Source organism: Ursus maritimus, unplaced genomic scaffold (genome assembly GCF_017311325.1).
Source record: "Ursus maritimus isolate PB19 unplaced genomic scaffold, ASM1731132v1 scaffold_7, whole genome shotgun sequence".
In the NCBI taxonomy this organism is placed as follows: domain Eukaryota; kingdom Metazoa; phylum Chordata; class Mammalia; order Carnivora; family Ursidae; genus Ursus; species Ursus maritimus.
The window spans coordinates 79,813,911-79,828,492 of NW_024426885.1; positions in this window are offsets into that span (position 1 = coordinate 79,813,911).

Here is a 14,582-nt window from a genome sequence, read left to right on the forward strand (position 1 = left end):
TTGTCTTTTGTTTTATTAGTAGTAGTATTGTTGTTACAGCCATCCCAGCAGGTGCAAGGGGTATCTCATCGTGGTTCTGATTTGCATTCCCCTGATGGTCAGTGATGAATGGGGAAGATACACAGCCCTGGGACCTGTCCCCCAGGACAGAGGAAGAGGAGTGGCGTGTGCACATCCTTAGAAAAAGTTTGAGAGGCCCCCAGAATCTCCAGCTGGGCTGATCGGTGAAGAAGGTATTTTGCCTTCATTTCTAAATTTTTTTTTCTGATAAGAGAATCTTGGACTGACATGCTTTCTATTTTGTTATCCTTACAGTGTTTTTTTTTTAAGATTTTATTTATTTATCTTAGGGAAAGAGAGAGAGGGCAGGCATGTGCAAATGAGGGGAGGGACAGAGGGAGAGGGAGACAGAGACTCTCAAGCAGACAAGGAGCCTGACACAGGGCTCGATCCCAGGACCCTGAGATCATGACTTGAGCCAAACCCAAGAGTCAGATGCTTAACCAACCGGCCCACCCGGGCACCCCTCTTGCGATGCTTTTACGTGTTGTTCATTACCTTCTGGCATGTAGTTTCTTGTAAGTATGTAAGTTCTTATATTGCTTCTTTGTACTTATTGTACATTTTTTTTCTTTGCTCTAAGATTCTCTTTTCATCAATGGATTTTTAAAAATTTGATTTCATTGAGGCTTGGGGTGGTTTCATTGTGTATCCTGCTTGGAATTCAATGAGCTTCTTGAATCTGTGTACTTCCAGTTTTCATCAAATTTATAAAAATTTAGTTCATTATTTCTCCAAATATCCTTTTTTTCCCCTCCAAACATCTTTTGTACCTTCCCATTCCCTGGGTCTCTAATTTATGTGTTAGACCACTTGCTATTGACCTACAAGTCATTAAAGCTGTGCATTTTTCCCAGTGTTTTCCCTCTGTGTGCTTCCTTTTAGATACTGTCCATTGTGTGTGTTCATATTCACAAACTTTTTCTTACACGGTGTCTAGTCTGCTGGAATCCTATCTGGCACATTTTCTATCTTGGAGACTGTATTCTTCATCTTTCGATATTCCATTTAGGTCTCTTTTATATCTTCAATTTTTCCACTTCTTATTTTATGTTTTCCTTTACATCTTTGAACATAGTCAGCATCCTTCAGAACCTATTGTAACATACTTTCTGTTTATGCAATTATCTTTCTCACTGATGAGTTCGTTCTATAGATCAGTTCTCTCCTGGTTGTGGGTTACATTTTCCTGCTTTGTCGCATGCTTAGTAATGTTTCCATTGGATGCCAAACTTTGAATTTTGCATTGCTGCGTGCCAAGTTTTATTATATTCCTTTAAACAGGGTTGGAAATTTTTTTGGCAGTCACTTCATTTGCCTGAAGCTAAGTCTGATTGCTTTGAGACTTGTTTGTTTTGGTTTTGGTTTCTGGCCCCCCTAAGGGCCGGTCTAGACTGATCTCTCCTCCGAGGAAGCTCTGGCTGGCTATGAGGTGTGCACTTTCGGAAGTCTCTCCTGAATGCCCCAGTGTGTTCGGAAAGGCCTCTCCATGCCGGCTGGTGGGAATTCAAATGCATCCCTATGTATACTATGTACACTCTAGGGATTGTTTTGCTTGTAGTTTCCTGGCAATTGTTCTTTCTCTGAAAGTTTCACTCCGTCCGCTCTGGTGATACTTCACCTTTTGCACAGACACGTTATTATTTAGCCAAAAGCTCAAGGGGGTGCCTCTCCGTATTTCAGAAGCCCTGCCTCTGTGTTGCTCTTCTTTCTCTGGTGTTCTCACAGATTTTATCGTCCTCATGTTCCCCAAATTCCAGTCTCTGCCTTCATACATTATATAAACCACTGAGCTTGCTTTTTTTCTTTCCTTTTCTTTCCTTTCTTTTCTTTTTTTCCTTTCCTTTCCCTTTCTTCTTTCTTTCTTTCCCTTTCTTTCCTTCCTTCTTTCTTTCTTTCTTTCTTTCTTTCTTTCTTTCTTTCTTTCTTTCTTTCTTCCCCCTCTTTTTTCTTTTTTCTTTTTCTTTTCTTTTCTTTTCTTTTTTTTTTGCTGCAAAAAGCTTGTCCTCTTTCCCTGTGGTCCATGGCTTGGGAGAGGGCTCCAGAGTGTCTGAAAGGCTACCTTGGGGCTTCAGGGAGAGGCTCAGGCAGAACCCCGGCACCAGGGGGATGCCAGGGGGACCCCTCAACAGCTCCTGGGCTCCAGAGGCTCCTAGCTAAGCTTAGGGTGAGCCTTTTGAAGAGACCAGGGGCCAGCCAGCCTGTGGCAGTGAGTCCGGTGCTCAGCCATCGTCGTGATGAGTTTTCCCTCCTCACCTGGGAAGTGCTTCTCCAGGAAGTGCCGGCAATGAGGGTCTGGGTGAGCAGATCCAAAAAGGCCTGGTTCAGGTTCTTCTCCAGAACCAGTGGCTTCCCTGGCATCTGTGGTTTTATCTCACTCCCACCGAGCTTTCTTTGGGTTCCTCTACCTTTGCTGTGTTCTAGAAATGATCAGTAGGCAGAGCGTTCAGGTTTGCCCAGAGAACACCTCATTCATTTCCTTCCTCGCAGCGATCACAGTCCTGGGCGGCCTGATTTCCAATGTCCGACAACTGTGGCTTATTCCTTTGCCTCCAATGTTCTAGTTTTGATGATAGGGTGGTAAGTTCAGACCCTATTGTCGTCTTATGGCTAGAAGCAAAAGTCAAAATTCTTACAGATTTTATCATTGTACTAATGCAGAGCTAGTGTCACTCGACATAAAGAAAATAACTAAAATAAACATAACTATTAACAATTTTAAAGTTCCTCTATGTTCTACCTAAAATTGTCTCTTATGCGTCATATGTTTAAGTGGTATGCCCAAGGGGTATGAGTTAGTGAGTAAGCTAGGATTGGAACTGTATTTTCAGAACGCTGAGCCAATATAGTGTTTCTACTACATCAGTTTTTCTCTACAAAAGCTTTATTCCTGGGGTGCCTGGGTGGCTCATTTGGTTAAGCGTCTGCCTTCAGCTCAGGTCATGATCTCAAGGTCCTGGGATTGAGTCCCGCATCGGGCTCCCTGCTCAGCGGGGAGTCTGCTTCTCCCTCTCCTTCTGCCTGCTGCTCTCCCTGCTTGTGCTCTCTCTGTCTCTCACTCAAATAAACAAATAAAATCTTTTTTTAAAAGTATTATTGCTTTCTCCTTAATATCTTTAATTATGAGTTTTTGCACTGATTCATCTTCCCTGTTCCTCCTTCCAAAGGTGTTTTCACCATGAAACACCATTATTCCAGAACTTACCATGACTCTGCTGCTATTTATTTTCTTCCACCAAGCCCTAACTTCCCTAGCTATATTCCCAAGTTCCACAAAACCTGACTTCACTTGCTTTTCTAGATACATCTGCCTCTGCTTCCCTAACCAGATGTCCATCTTTCATTCGAACTAGGTTTATACACCTAAGTCTTCCCACACAACTTCCTCATTCTCCTCGACACGATTTGCCCACGCTGTTTGCCTTAAACCAAATGGAATTCAATTAAAATTAAGTCACAACATTGCATTTCCTAATCAGGTTGGATTTTCTGGCCTTTAGTGATGTCTTTTAAAAATACTATTTAAATTTATAATTTATTTTTAGTAGAAGCCTCAAGGTATATCACTATCACTCTCATCAGTCACATAAATGTAATATTTTTAGTTTGATTTTGTATTACATGTTCAGGAATCCAAACACTGGCAGCTTCTGGAGGGGAGAAAATTTTAACACGGAACCACTTTTCAGTTCCACCATAAGCCTACTTGTGTAGGACTGGGGAGCTCAGAGTTCTCCTTCTAGGGGTGTCTTTGTGATCCCTGACAAAGAAATTTTCAAACAACTCCTCAGAGTTACAAGTCATTCATTTAAATAAATTTACTCTGAAGCGCACCCGGGTGGCTCGGTCGGTTAAGTGTGCGGCTTTTGGCTTTGGCTCAATTCATGATCTCAGGGTCATGAGATTGAGCCCTGCGCCAGGCTCTGCAATGAGTGTAGAGTTTGCTTGAGATTCTCCCTCTCCCTTTGCCCCTTCCCCTGCTCATACCCTCTCTAAATAAATAAAATATTTTTTTTAAATTTGCTCTGCACCTCTTATGTGTTAGAGGCTGGAGACTGGACATTAAACAAGGAAAATGTGGTCGTCATCTTATGACTTACACTGAGTTTAAAATACACTGGGGAATTTCAACCAATGAGGGTAGTAATAAAAATAGCCGACATTATTCAGCGCTTACTAACTTCTTGGGCATTTACCAAAGGCATGGCCTGAGCCACATGTCCCTGCCCATATCTCTGTGATAAAGGGACTCTGTTCTTTTAAAGACCACAGATTCTCAGAAGACTTGCACACTAGCTCAGGCCAATTAGAAGCAAATCTGGGTCCTAAGCCCAGAGTTCTCCGAATCCAGATTCCAACTCTCATCACTTCCTTGTGTCGTCTTCTTAAAGACACAGACGAGGAAGCCCAGGCGAGACCGTCTGGTCAGGGAGGCTCCTGTCTGTTAGGGGATTCCTGGAGCTTTGCACAGTGGGCAAGGCCAGAACTTCACGCAGATTTCAACAAAACAGAGAAACTGAAGCGAAATCTGTGTCACTAGAACCACAGAGAGGGAGCGGCTGAACCAGCAACGGGGGCAGGGGTGAAGTGGGCAGGGTCAGGACAGAGCAGGCGCGTCCGAGAGTATGTAAAACAGGACACCCAAGTTCTGAGTCAAAACCAGCTCTGCGGAGAGAAGGGCCAGGTTCACCAGCCCGGCTGGTATCCGTCTGACAAATCTGTTGACAGTTGTCACAGCCACAACACATCAGGGTAACAGCCAGGAGTCATCCACTCAACCCCACACAACCCGATTCCCGTCAGGGAAGCCCTGCCCTGCCCCGTTGGAGAATTACCCAACCCTCAACAAAACACTGCTCCCTCTGTGGTTAGGGGACTGGAAAATCTGAGAGATTGCCATCCTCTGCAAGAGCAAGCCTTTCTTTTTTCTTCACCTGAGCTTTCTTATCCCAGGCTAAACCCTTTCCCACCTTCGGGCTTCCATCTTCCAGCCCCCTCTTTCAAGGCTGGGGTGCCTGTGCCTCCTACCCACCTGTATGCTGTCAGATGGACGCAGTCGGTTTAGTGAAATGAACCAGTTCCCAGCCCTTCCTTTCAAGGACATCGTGGGTACGGCCCGTGGTGACAAAGATCATCGTAACAAAAAAGTCACCCTTCTTTCTGTGACACCTGAAGTTCTTTTCAAAGAAGACCAATCATGGGGAGCATGGAGTAATGTAAAGGATTATCGAATCAATGTGTTGTACCCCCGAAACTCATATAACATTGCATGATGATTAGACTTCAATAATAAGGAAATAATAAAATAAAAGACAGTTTAAAGTGTTTTCACAGGCATAACCACCTTTTCTCTTGACTGAGCAGGAACCTGGAATTGCTGTGGGAACAGTCCTCACGGTTGCGTTAGACAACAGAAGTTCAGAGCTCACGCCACTATTTATTAGCTGTGTGACCCTCGAAAAGTCATTTCTCATTGATTCTAGCTACTTCCTTTTTTTTTTCCCCAAAATGGAGACCCTCATTCCTGCCTCACGCATACGCTGCCATGAAGAGAAGCACGTTTGTAGAGTACAAGACTTCATCACGGGCCCTGAAGTCTTCAGTTTTGGTTCCTAGGCCACTGCTATCTTTATATCATAGACAAGTTAAGTAAGCACCCTAATCCACATTTTTGCTACCTGTAAAATGGAAATATTGTTAATTCCTCTATTATTGAGATGTTGTGAGGTAATAATGCAAAAGACTTGAACACAATGCCAGGTCCATAGAAAGGGGTTAGTAGATATTATTATTTATAAAGTGCTGGGCACACATAATGGCTTCATATTTCCAGTTATGACCTATACACCATATGGAAAAAGAGAATTCTTAATTCACATAGGAATTAGGTATACCAAGACATAAAATGGCACATGTGAAGTCGTACTTAATCACAAGACCTGTTTCCTTGCCCTCTGGAGAGTTGGACGTATTTATCTGAGTAACATTATAGAAGTCAACTCTACTTATTTTTTTGAGATACTTAACATTGGCCAAGCACTATGCTCAGTGATTATGTGGGTCTCTCACTGGAGTCTCACCTTAGCCCTGAAGAAGGACTCCATGCTTCCTCCATTTTACAGATAAGAAGACGGAATGTTTGAAAAGCTAATAACTTCCTGAGGTGATGGAGTCATTTTTTGGCGGGCTGTCTATCAGTACAAGAGTCAGTACTGTCTCATCGTGCAGTATTGCCGGCATGATAGTACTTGTCAATCGTTGATTCCCCTTTTCCTCACCCGGTCAATTAAATCCTCTCTGCTCTTTTGTCTGAGGCTGTACTCTCCAGTGCTATGGGGGAGAAGAGGGAGAGGGACTGAGAGTGTACACGGGGATGAGGATTAATCTCATTGAGTCCCTGCTATGTGACAAATACTGAACAAGACACACATTATCTCCCTTCATCCTTTTGATAGTTTATGTCTTGGATATTAGTATACCCACTTTACACATGAACAGTATCAGAAATAATTAACTAAGGTACCCAAAGTCAGATAACAGATAACTAGGTGGTTACTCTAATTCCCAGGAGTATGTCCACATGCGTTCAAGGTGTGGATACATAACCGTGTGTACACAGAAGTTGATAGCGTATCTTAACAGACACGAAGCACAAAGCGTTATTGAACCTCAAAGAAAGGAAAGATCACAGAAGGCTGAGTGTAGAGAAGACCTCCCAGAGGAGGAAAGGAATGGCCTGAGTTGTAAAGGAAGCCTTGGGGGTATCTGCAGAAAGAAGAAGGGACAGAGAATATAGAGACTAATTTGGTCTCCAAATGAACTTGGGCAGGAGTCCAGCGCCTAATGGCAGTGGACGTGTCTCATTTATGATTGCACAAAACCAGTCATCAATAAATAGTTGCTGAATGGCTAAGAGTGTCCTCTCTGTCCTCCAGCACTGGGTTAGGTCCTGTAGGAACTGGGGTACTTTCAAGACATATAATTAATATATTTTGGCCAAGACTTATTTCTCAAGAATTTCTTGTCATATATAAAGGAGCTTTACATATGAGGGGGAGGGTATTGAATGGGGTCGGTTGGCTGGCAGGGCACCAGAAGGCCTCACAGGAAGGCACCTCTTTGATGATCATGGCATATCAGACTGTCATATGCACTCTTGATCCTGTCGGTGTCCCAGAAATGACTGCACTTACACATAACTGAGTCACACTGAAATTTACAAGAAAATGCAAAACCTACATCAAAACGTGTTTATAACTTGCATTGAAAATTATAGCTGTCAAAAGAACTGTATCAATTTTTCAGCCAAATTAGTATATTCTTTTCCTGTAATAAAACACATAGGAAGTCCTAGTATGCAAATGTTAGCTTGTATGCAAGGGAAAGAACGCAAAAGAAGTATATGGTTTGACCAAAATCGTCACCTACATATCCTTCAAGAACATTGAGTCTTTCCCACATGTAAATAACAGTCTAATCACTTTATATCTATTATCTTGTCTAATCTTCGTAATAGTCATAAATTAGTACTTTCCTCATCCTTTTCTTCTGGATGAAGGAACTGAAGTTTGTAAATATTGGATAACTTTCCCCAAAATATCAGTTCTCTAAAATTCAGGATCTTGACTTTACCAAGCTCTTCATCTTTATGTTATGAGGCTGTGAGTACCTATTATGACGTATCTGGGCATTCAGAGCCCAAAATGCAATAAGGTGAGCCCTGTTCCTGCCCGAGTAAAGTTTATAGACTAATGAAAAAAGCAGATATCTGGCAGCAGCTTACTCACATAATTAAATCTTTAATTATAACAACGATGAATCTACCAGCAAGAAGGGCACCCTCATCTAGGCGGACAGGGAAGGAAGTCTTCTCAGAGCAAACCAAATCTCAGATCTGTCAGGTGTTCTAGATATTACAGGCAGGGGACTGACTCGGGTGGCAAGGAGCTAGGCTTACTGGAGACAAGGAAGTGCAGGGAGCCCGGGAGAGAGTGGGGCAAGGTGAACTTGAGAGGGAGGCAGAGCCTCGGCTGTGCGCTTTCCTAGCCGGTCACGGAATTTTGAATGCAAAGTCATTTAAGAGTTTTAAATTCAAGAGGGCTCAGAACAGACTCAGATGTGTGATTTAAAGGGAGGACAGTAGCCACAATGTGAAGAAGACATTAGACCAATCCAGGAAACCAAGCTAGAAAGTTCTGATGCTCCAGCTGGAGATAAGGCTGCTTTGGCTACCATGTGGCTATTTGGAACCACAAAGCGAGGCACGGACAAATATTTTCTCAGTTCTACATTAAGGACTCAATCGTCTTTTAGGGACAATCAGTGAAATTGTGCTGATATCCCTGGTCTCCAAGCAAAACCTCTCAAAAAAGCTAGACTAATCAGACTAGTATGTAAGTGCTGTTTATTCAACCAACACTCGGAAGAGGTAGGTCCAGGGAGCTGTCAAGCTTGGAAATGAATTTAAATGATGGCATAATTATTTTAGTGACATCTTCCTTTTTTTAAGACTTTATTTATATATTTGAGAGAGAAGAGAGAGAGAGAGCATGAAAGTGGGGAGGGTCAGGAGGGAAGCAAGCCCCCCGCTGAGCAGAGAGCCTGATGCGGCACTCGATCCCAAGACTCCAGGATCATAACCTGAGCCGAAGACAGTTGCTTAACCAACTGAAACACCCAGGAGCCCTCCTTTTTTTTTTTTTAAGATTTTATTTGTATATGAGAGAGAGACAGAGAGCACAAGCAGGGGTAGGGACAGAGAGAGAAGCAGACAGCCCACTGAGCACAGAGCCCAATGTGGGGCTTGATCCCAGGACCCGAGATCATAACCTGAGTCAAAATCAAGGGTTGGACACTTAACCAACTGAGCCATCCAGGCACCCCTTTAGTGACGTTTTCTTTACCAGGAAATATGAAATCATTTTTTTAAAAAACTTTTAAATAATAGTTTGGCATTTGTTATTAGAGTAGAATCAATGTAACAAGCTCTCTGGATTTATTGACCTGGAGAACACTGGTGATCATTGTGCTTTTGATAAAGTATTGTAGCTAAATATTGATGAGCAAAATGTTTGGCTGGACAATAAGTCTCAAGGCTCAATTAGGGGAGCAGAGGCCGAGCACTTGAGAAGATATGCTTGATGATTCAGATAGTAGGAAGTTTCGTAGGCAGATATCCAATTCAGGTCAAATATATGATACAAAGTATGTGTTTGGGGCGAGTCCCAGGTGAAGAAATAAGGAATCTGGTTGGAAAAAAGTTTAAGAAAACAAGAAGCACAAGACGGATAGGACAGAGCTGTACCCTCAAGTACACAGTCACTAGACAGATGTGGCTATAAGGCTGTTATAATGTGGTTAGTCCTAACGGAGATGTGCTGTGAGTGTCTCATAATCATCAGATTGCAAAGACTTAGTGCAAAAAAATGGTAATAAAGGAAAGTCTCTCATTAATAATATTGATTACATGTTGAAATGATAATATTTTGGGTCTATTGGTTTAAATGAAGTATAATATAAAAATTAATTTCACCAATTTCCTTACACTTTAAAAAATAGAAGAAAATGTATATGATACATTTAGTTCACATCACATTTCTTTTGGACAATGCTGGTATAGAGAAAAATGTTAGGTTAAGATCTAAGAAATCTGGCTATTTGTAGAAAACAACTTGAATGATTCTGCATTTACGAGATTGTTTTTTAATGAAAAATTAGAAAAAAGAGATTGTGTGAAAGATATCAGATTGTGTCATAATAGATAGGTTTAAGAACATATTGGAGACTGAATAGTAGGAGAAGAATGACTATCTAATAGCAATTTTTTATTGTATTAGTATCCAATGCAATCTATGACTAATGGTGGAATTATTCCAATTTAGTACAAAACCAAAACAAGATTGGCCTTTCCTATGAGTTTACTCTCTTATTAAATTTACTATATAACTATGTAAAGAAAAATGTCCTTTTGGGGCGCCTGGGTAGCGCAGTCGTTAAGCGTCTGCCTTCGGCTCAGGGCGTGATCCCGGCGTTCCGGGATCGAGTCCCACATCGGGCTCCCCCGCTGGGAGCCTGCTTCTTCCTCTCCCACTCCCGCTGCTGTGTTTCCTCTCTCGCTGACTGTCTCTCTGTCACATAAATAAATAAAATCTTTTTAAAAAAATGTCCTTTGAAGCATACTTAAGAGCAAAGAGATCCAGTAGAATTTATAGCCAAGCTAGTAGAGTAACGAGGGAAAACACTTGACACAAAGTAAATACTCAATAAATAGTTAAGAATTCACTGTTTTTATGAATAATAATATTATTATTCCTCAGTAACTCAGCAATGTTTTCTGGATTTCTAGATTCATCCATTCATTCGTTTATTCACTCACCTGGCAAATATGTTACATGGTGGTGATTAGGAGAGGGATGAAATCAAAGCCATCGACCTATTTTCAAGGGGGTTGGGGAGATTTGAAGGTGATTTAACAGTAATTTAACACAGTAGAAAATTCAGAAAAGAAACAGCATCATGTATCAAAATAGCCAATGTTATCTTGTTGTTCGTTTCAGTTGCCTTTCATCTACCCACACAAATGGATGAGACTGTATCTAAAACTAGATACAACTTAAACTTCTGGCCAAGTGTTCTGTGTGTGTGTGTGTGTATGTGTGTGTGTGTGTGTCTGTGCACGTCTGTGCGTGTTTAAAAAGCATTTCCACTTGAACATACCTCCTACAGGAATTCAAATACAAAATGAGCTGTAGAGAATACCATCCATAAATTCTGCACATTAAGTAAGCAGCGAGGAAGGTAAACAGGCTTGGAGGATGCTATCAATCTCCTCCTATTAGATGATACGGCCCTCTTCTTCATTCCCCCAAACTTTGATCTTTGCCACAAATACAGACCTGATCCCGCCCCTGCAGGACGTGGACGTCGTCAAGGGCAACCACCTGCACTTTGGGTAACAACTTCTCTTTAAATGGAAGTGATCTTTCCTTTGCGCATTTTGGATCGAGATGGGCGTACATTCAATAAGCTGTTTTATGACCTCTTTTCAAAAACCTTTCATATTTCAGTTATTTACGATAGAACTTTTTACTTGCCTTTTCTCTCTCCTGCCTCTCTATCCTATAGCCATACTGTGTTGGAAGGTGGGTGCGGTCTAGTGGGGCTGACAGGGCGATTCACTGACACCAGCCAGCATTAAAGAGAACGTACTCCATTCTGATAGGTCATTTCAGAGACTGCGTTGATTCTTATAGATGTCACGAAAATGGCCAACGCTGCTTTATGGGTAAAGAAATAAAATTGTTAAATGTAATTTAAAGTGCCTTTCCTAAGCCAAAGTGTGCTAATCAGTCATTGTGAGTGCGTCCCCACATGTGTGTGCATCCACACACACACATGCTTACGGCTCTGTTTGCATTTGAGGATGCAGAACGAATTAGGTGAATTATCTTGTGAGCGGGCAACAGGCTCTGTGCTCCTGTTCGTGGAACGTTTTTTACTCCAGGGCAAAATTTGTCTAAAGGGGGTAAGGTTTCATTATTATTTTTCCAAAATTCTCATTCGTTTCAAGGGAAAATGATTCCCCCTTTGATCCAAAATTATGTGTTACAAAAAAAAATCAGTCTTTGGGGAGAAAGAAGCAAACAAACAAAAAAAGATGAGATGTAATAGCAAATGTATTTTGAATTAGAACATTGGAAGGAAAAGAATAATCATCGTCACGGAGAGATGCCGAGTTCAAGGATCTGGGTTCTATGCTCGAGCACATACTTAGAGCCGCCTGGTTGTTTGAATGTGCAGCCATCATTAAAAACTTTGCTCAGACCGACTTGATCTTTGGAGCAAGGTATCAAAACACCACCGGGCTTCAGAAAGGCTGCCCCTTAATCTCCATTTTGCCCAAGATCGTGTTCCAGCTCTAATATCATCTAACTTTTGGGGGAAGAAAAGCAGGGAAAATTTGAGCTTCTAGAGAGCAGGAGCTATAGTTTTAGTATTTCCCAGGGCCAGGGAAGAAGTTGCAACGTGTTTCATTGTAACTTGGTTCAGCATAATGAATGCGACCACGAGGGGCTCTGAGAGGACGACGACGTAGAGCTCTGAGATTCGCAATGTACTACAACCTGTCAAGGCCGGAGACGTTTAGCTGCGTTCATGCCATGTCCACACGGAGCGTGACCACACGTTACATTAACGCCAATAACACTGTGCCTGCTGGAACTCCCCAGAGAACCCACCGAAGTCTTGTTTGAAGTGATTTTGAAAGTCAGAAGCCCTGCGCCTGTCCCAGCAGGTCCTCACCCCTCTGCCATTGGGCGGTCAGGCGGAGTCTGGCCTCAAAGTCGGACTAATCCATAATCCCCCCACAGAGCCCAGCAAGCAGAGTGCTTCCTCTCACTCCGTATTGGCCTAACTGGCACGAAATTCCCCGTGTAAGTAGAGAAGGTCTTAGGGTTTGGAAAATGTGAGTAATAGCTTTGTTTTTGAAAGGGGTGCAGAATGAGTCCAGACTCAGAGAATGGAAACTATGGCACCGGCTAGGCAGGACCTCACTGTTCCTGGTTCTTGTCCCCGAGAGAGTCAGTCACTGCTGGGGCCCTAGAGGCTCACAGAATACAAAGTGAGGCATATGTGCCTCCACTATTGTTTGGGGGGTGGGGGGAAGCTAAGTTGTCTTCATTCTCCTCTGGCCTCTGCTTCTACTTTGTTTTGTTTTAAGATTTTATTGATTTATTTTAGAGAGACAGAGAATGCAGGGGTGGGGAAGGGCAGAGGAAGAGGAGAGAAAGAATCTCAAGCAGATTCCCTGCTAAGCGCAGAGCCCAACACGGGGCTCGATCCCAAGACCCTGAGGTCATGACCTGAGCCAAAATCAAGAGTCGGACACTCAACCAACTGAGCCCCTCAGGAGCCCCTGCTTCTACTTTGCTTTATGTAAAGGTCAACTGGTCTGTAGCTCAGCGCCCACAAGGGCCGCTGCCAAAGCTGACGCAGGGCTGCCTCCCTTGGGCACATGGGTCAGTTTCCTCCAACGCTCGCCTACCCTGCCTGGCTTCGGGAGCTGGGAGTCAGGATGGCCTCACCCTTACCACTTAGCTACAGTCATTCCCCTCCCTCCACACTGCACGGTTGATATCAGGGCTTTTCCAGACATGGCTTGGTCTGACCCTGACGGAATTGCTCTGGCGCTGAGAAGCTGGATATTGCCCTGCCTGGTTCTGTCCATTAGGATCCTGAGTCCACCAGACTTCCCACTTCCCGCCAGGCTTTGAAAGTGCTGCTGAACACTCCCAACAGTGTCAGGCACTCCGAGGAAACAGGAAGGATTCAGTCCAACTGGTTACTTGGCATCCTGCAGACCACTGTTTCCCAATCTGCAAGTGCATCAGGGCATTCAGTGCGTCAGGAAGACGCCCTGGGTGGCGCCACAGCCCAGGGTTTCTTCATCTTCCATGGGCTTCCTGTCTGTCTTCTCTCTAGCTTCTAACTGTCGCTGCAAGTACATCTCGTTCTTCAGCCTGATGTCACATGCAAAAGTTTAGAGGTTCCTAATCAGTGCGGAGTCTTCGGGAGCAGAGGACGCTCGCTGAACTGGGTAAGATCAAGATCTGTCACAACCCGGAGGAGGGTTGGGGGTGATGGTAAATTGCAAGGGAGCTGCTGGGAGGCTGCATGCCTTCCCGACCTGCTTCTGACACCTGGAGGCTCGGTGACCTGGCAGATTTGAAATCTCTCTAAGACTTGGTTTTTTTCATGGATAAAGGGAGGCTGATGAGACCTACTTCATGGAGTTTCTTTGAGATTTAAATAACATGCCTGAGGCATTTAGAAACATTTCTCTGCACAAGCTTAGCTCTCTGCTCCGTGGATGTTAGCTGTTACTGGTTTTAACAATGTTTTCAATGATATAACATTTGTGGATATAAAATCATCTTCAACCACACAGCAAATGCATGGAAAGCTGTTTAAAATCTTCAGAAGGAAAGCTCTACATTTCTAGAAGTCAGTCATTAATCTGTTACAGCTCTCTGATGTGACTTTCTGGCTCATTTTCAGATTAGGAAAAACAGTGAAAGGGCTTACTGTGTTTACTGTGTTTACTGCTTTGTAGGTCATTTAATCCTTCCTGTAACCCCACAGTTTGTAGGTTACATTATTATTCTAATTTCACCCACAAGGAAACCCAGAAACAAAGCTGCTAAGTAACTTTGCCCAAGGTCAGAGATCTTGTCTTTGGTGAGGCTGGACTTCAAAGTCAGGTCATGAAGGGGGGCACAAGATGGGCATCTGTACCGCCGTGAGGTTGGTCTGCCTTGGAAGAGGTGCTTTTAAGCCACGCCGAGGAAGAGATCGCACATTTAAATGTGCAACCTTCCCCTCTTGGTGTCCGCAAGAGAAATAATCCTGTCACGGGAAACCGATCATCCGCTTCTCTGCTCATTGTTCTTGTTTGTTTTGTGGGAAACCGGTTAGAGTAGAGGATAACACCACTTGTCCCTTTGCTGTGGCTTGGACACCTGTCC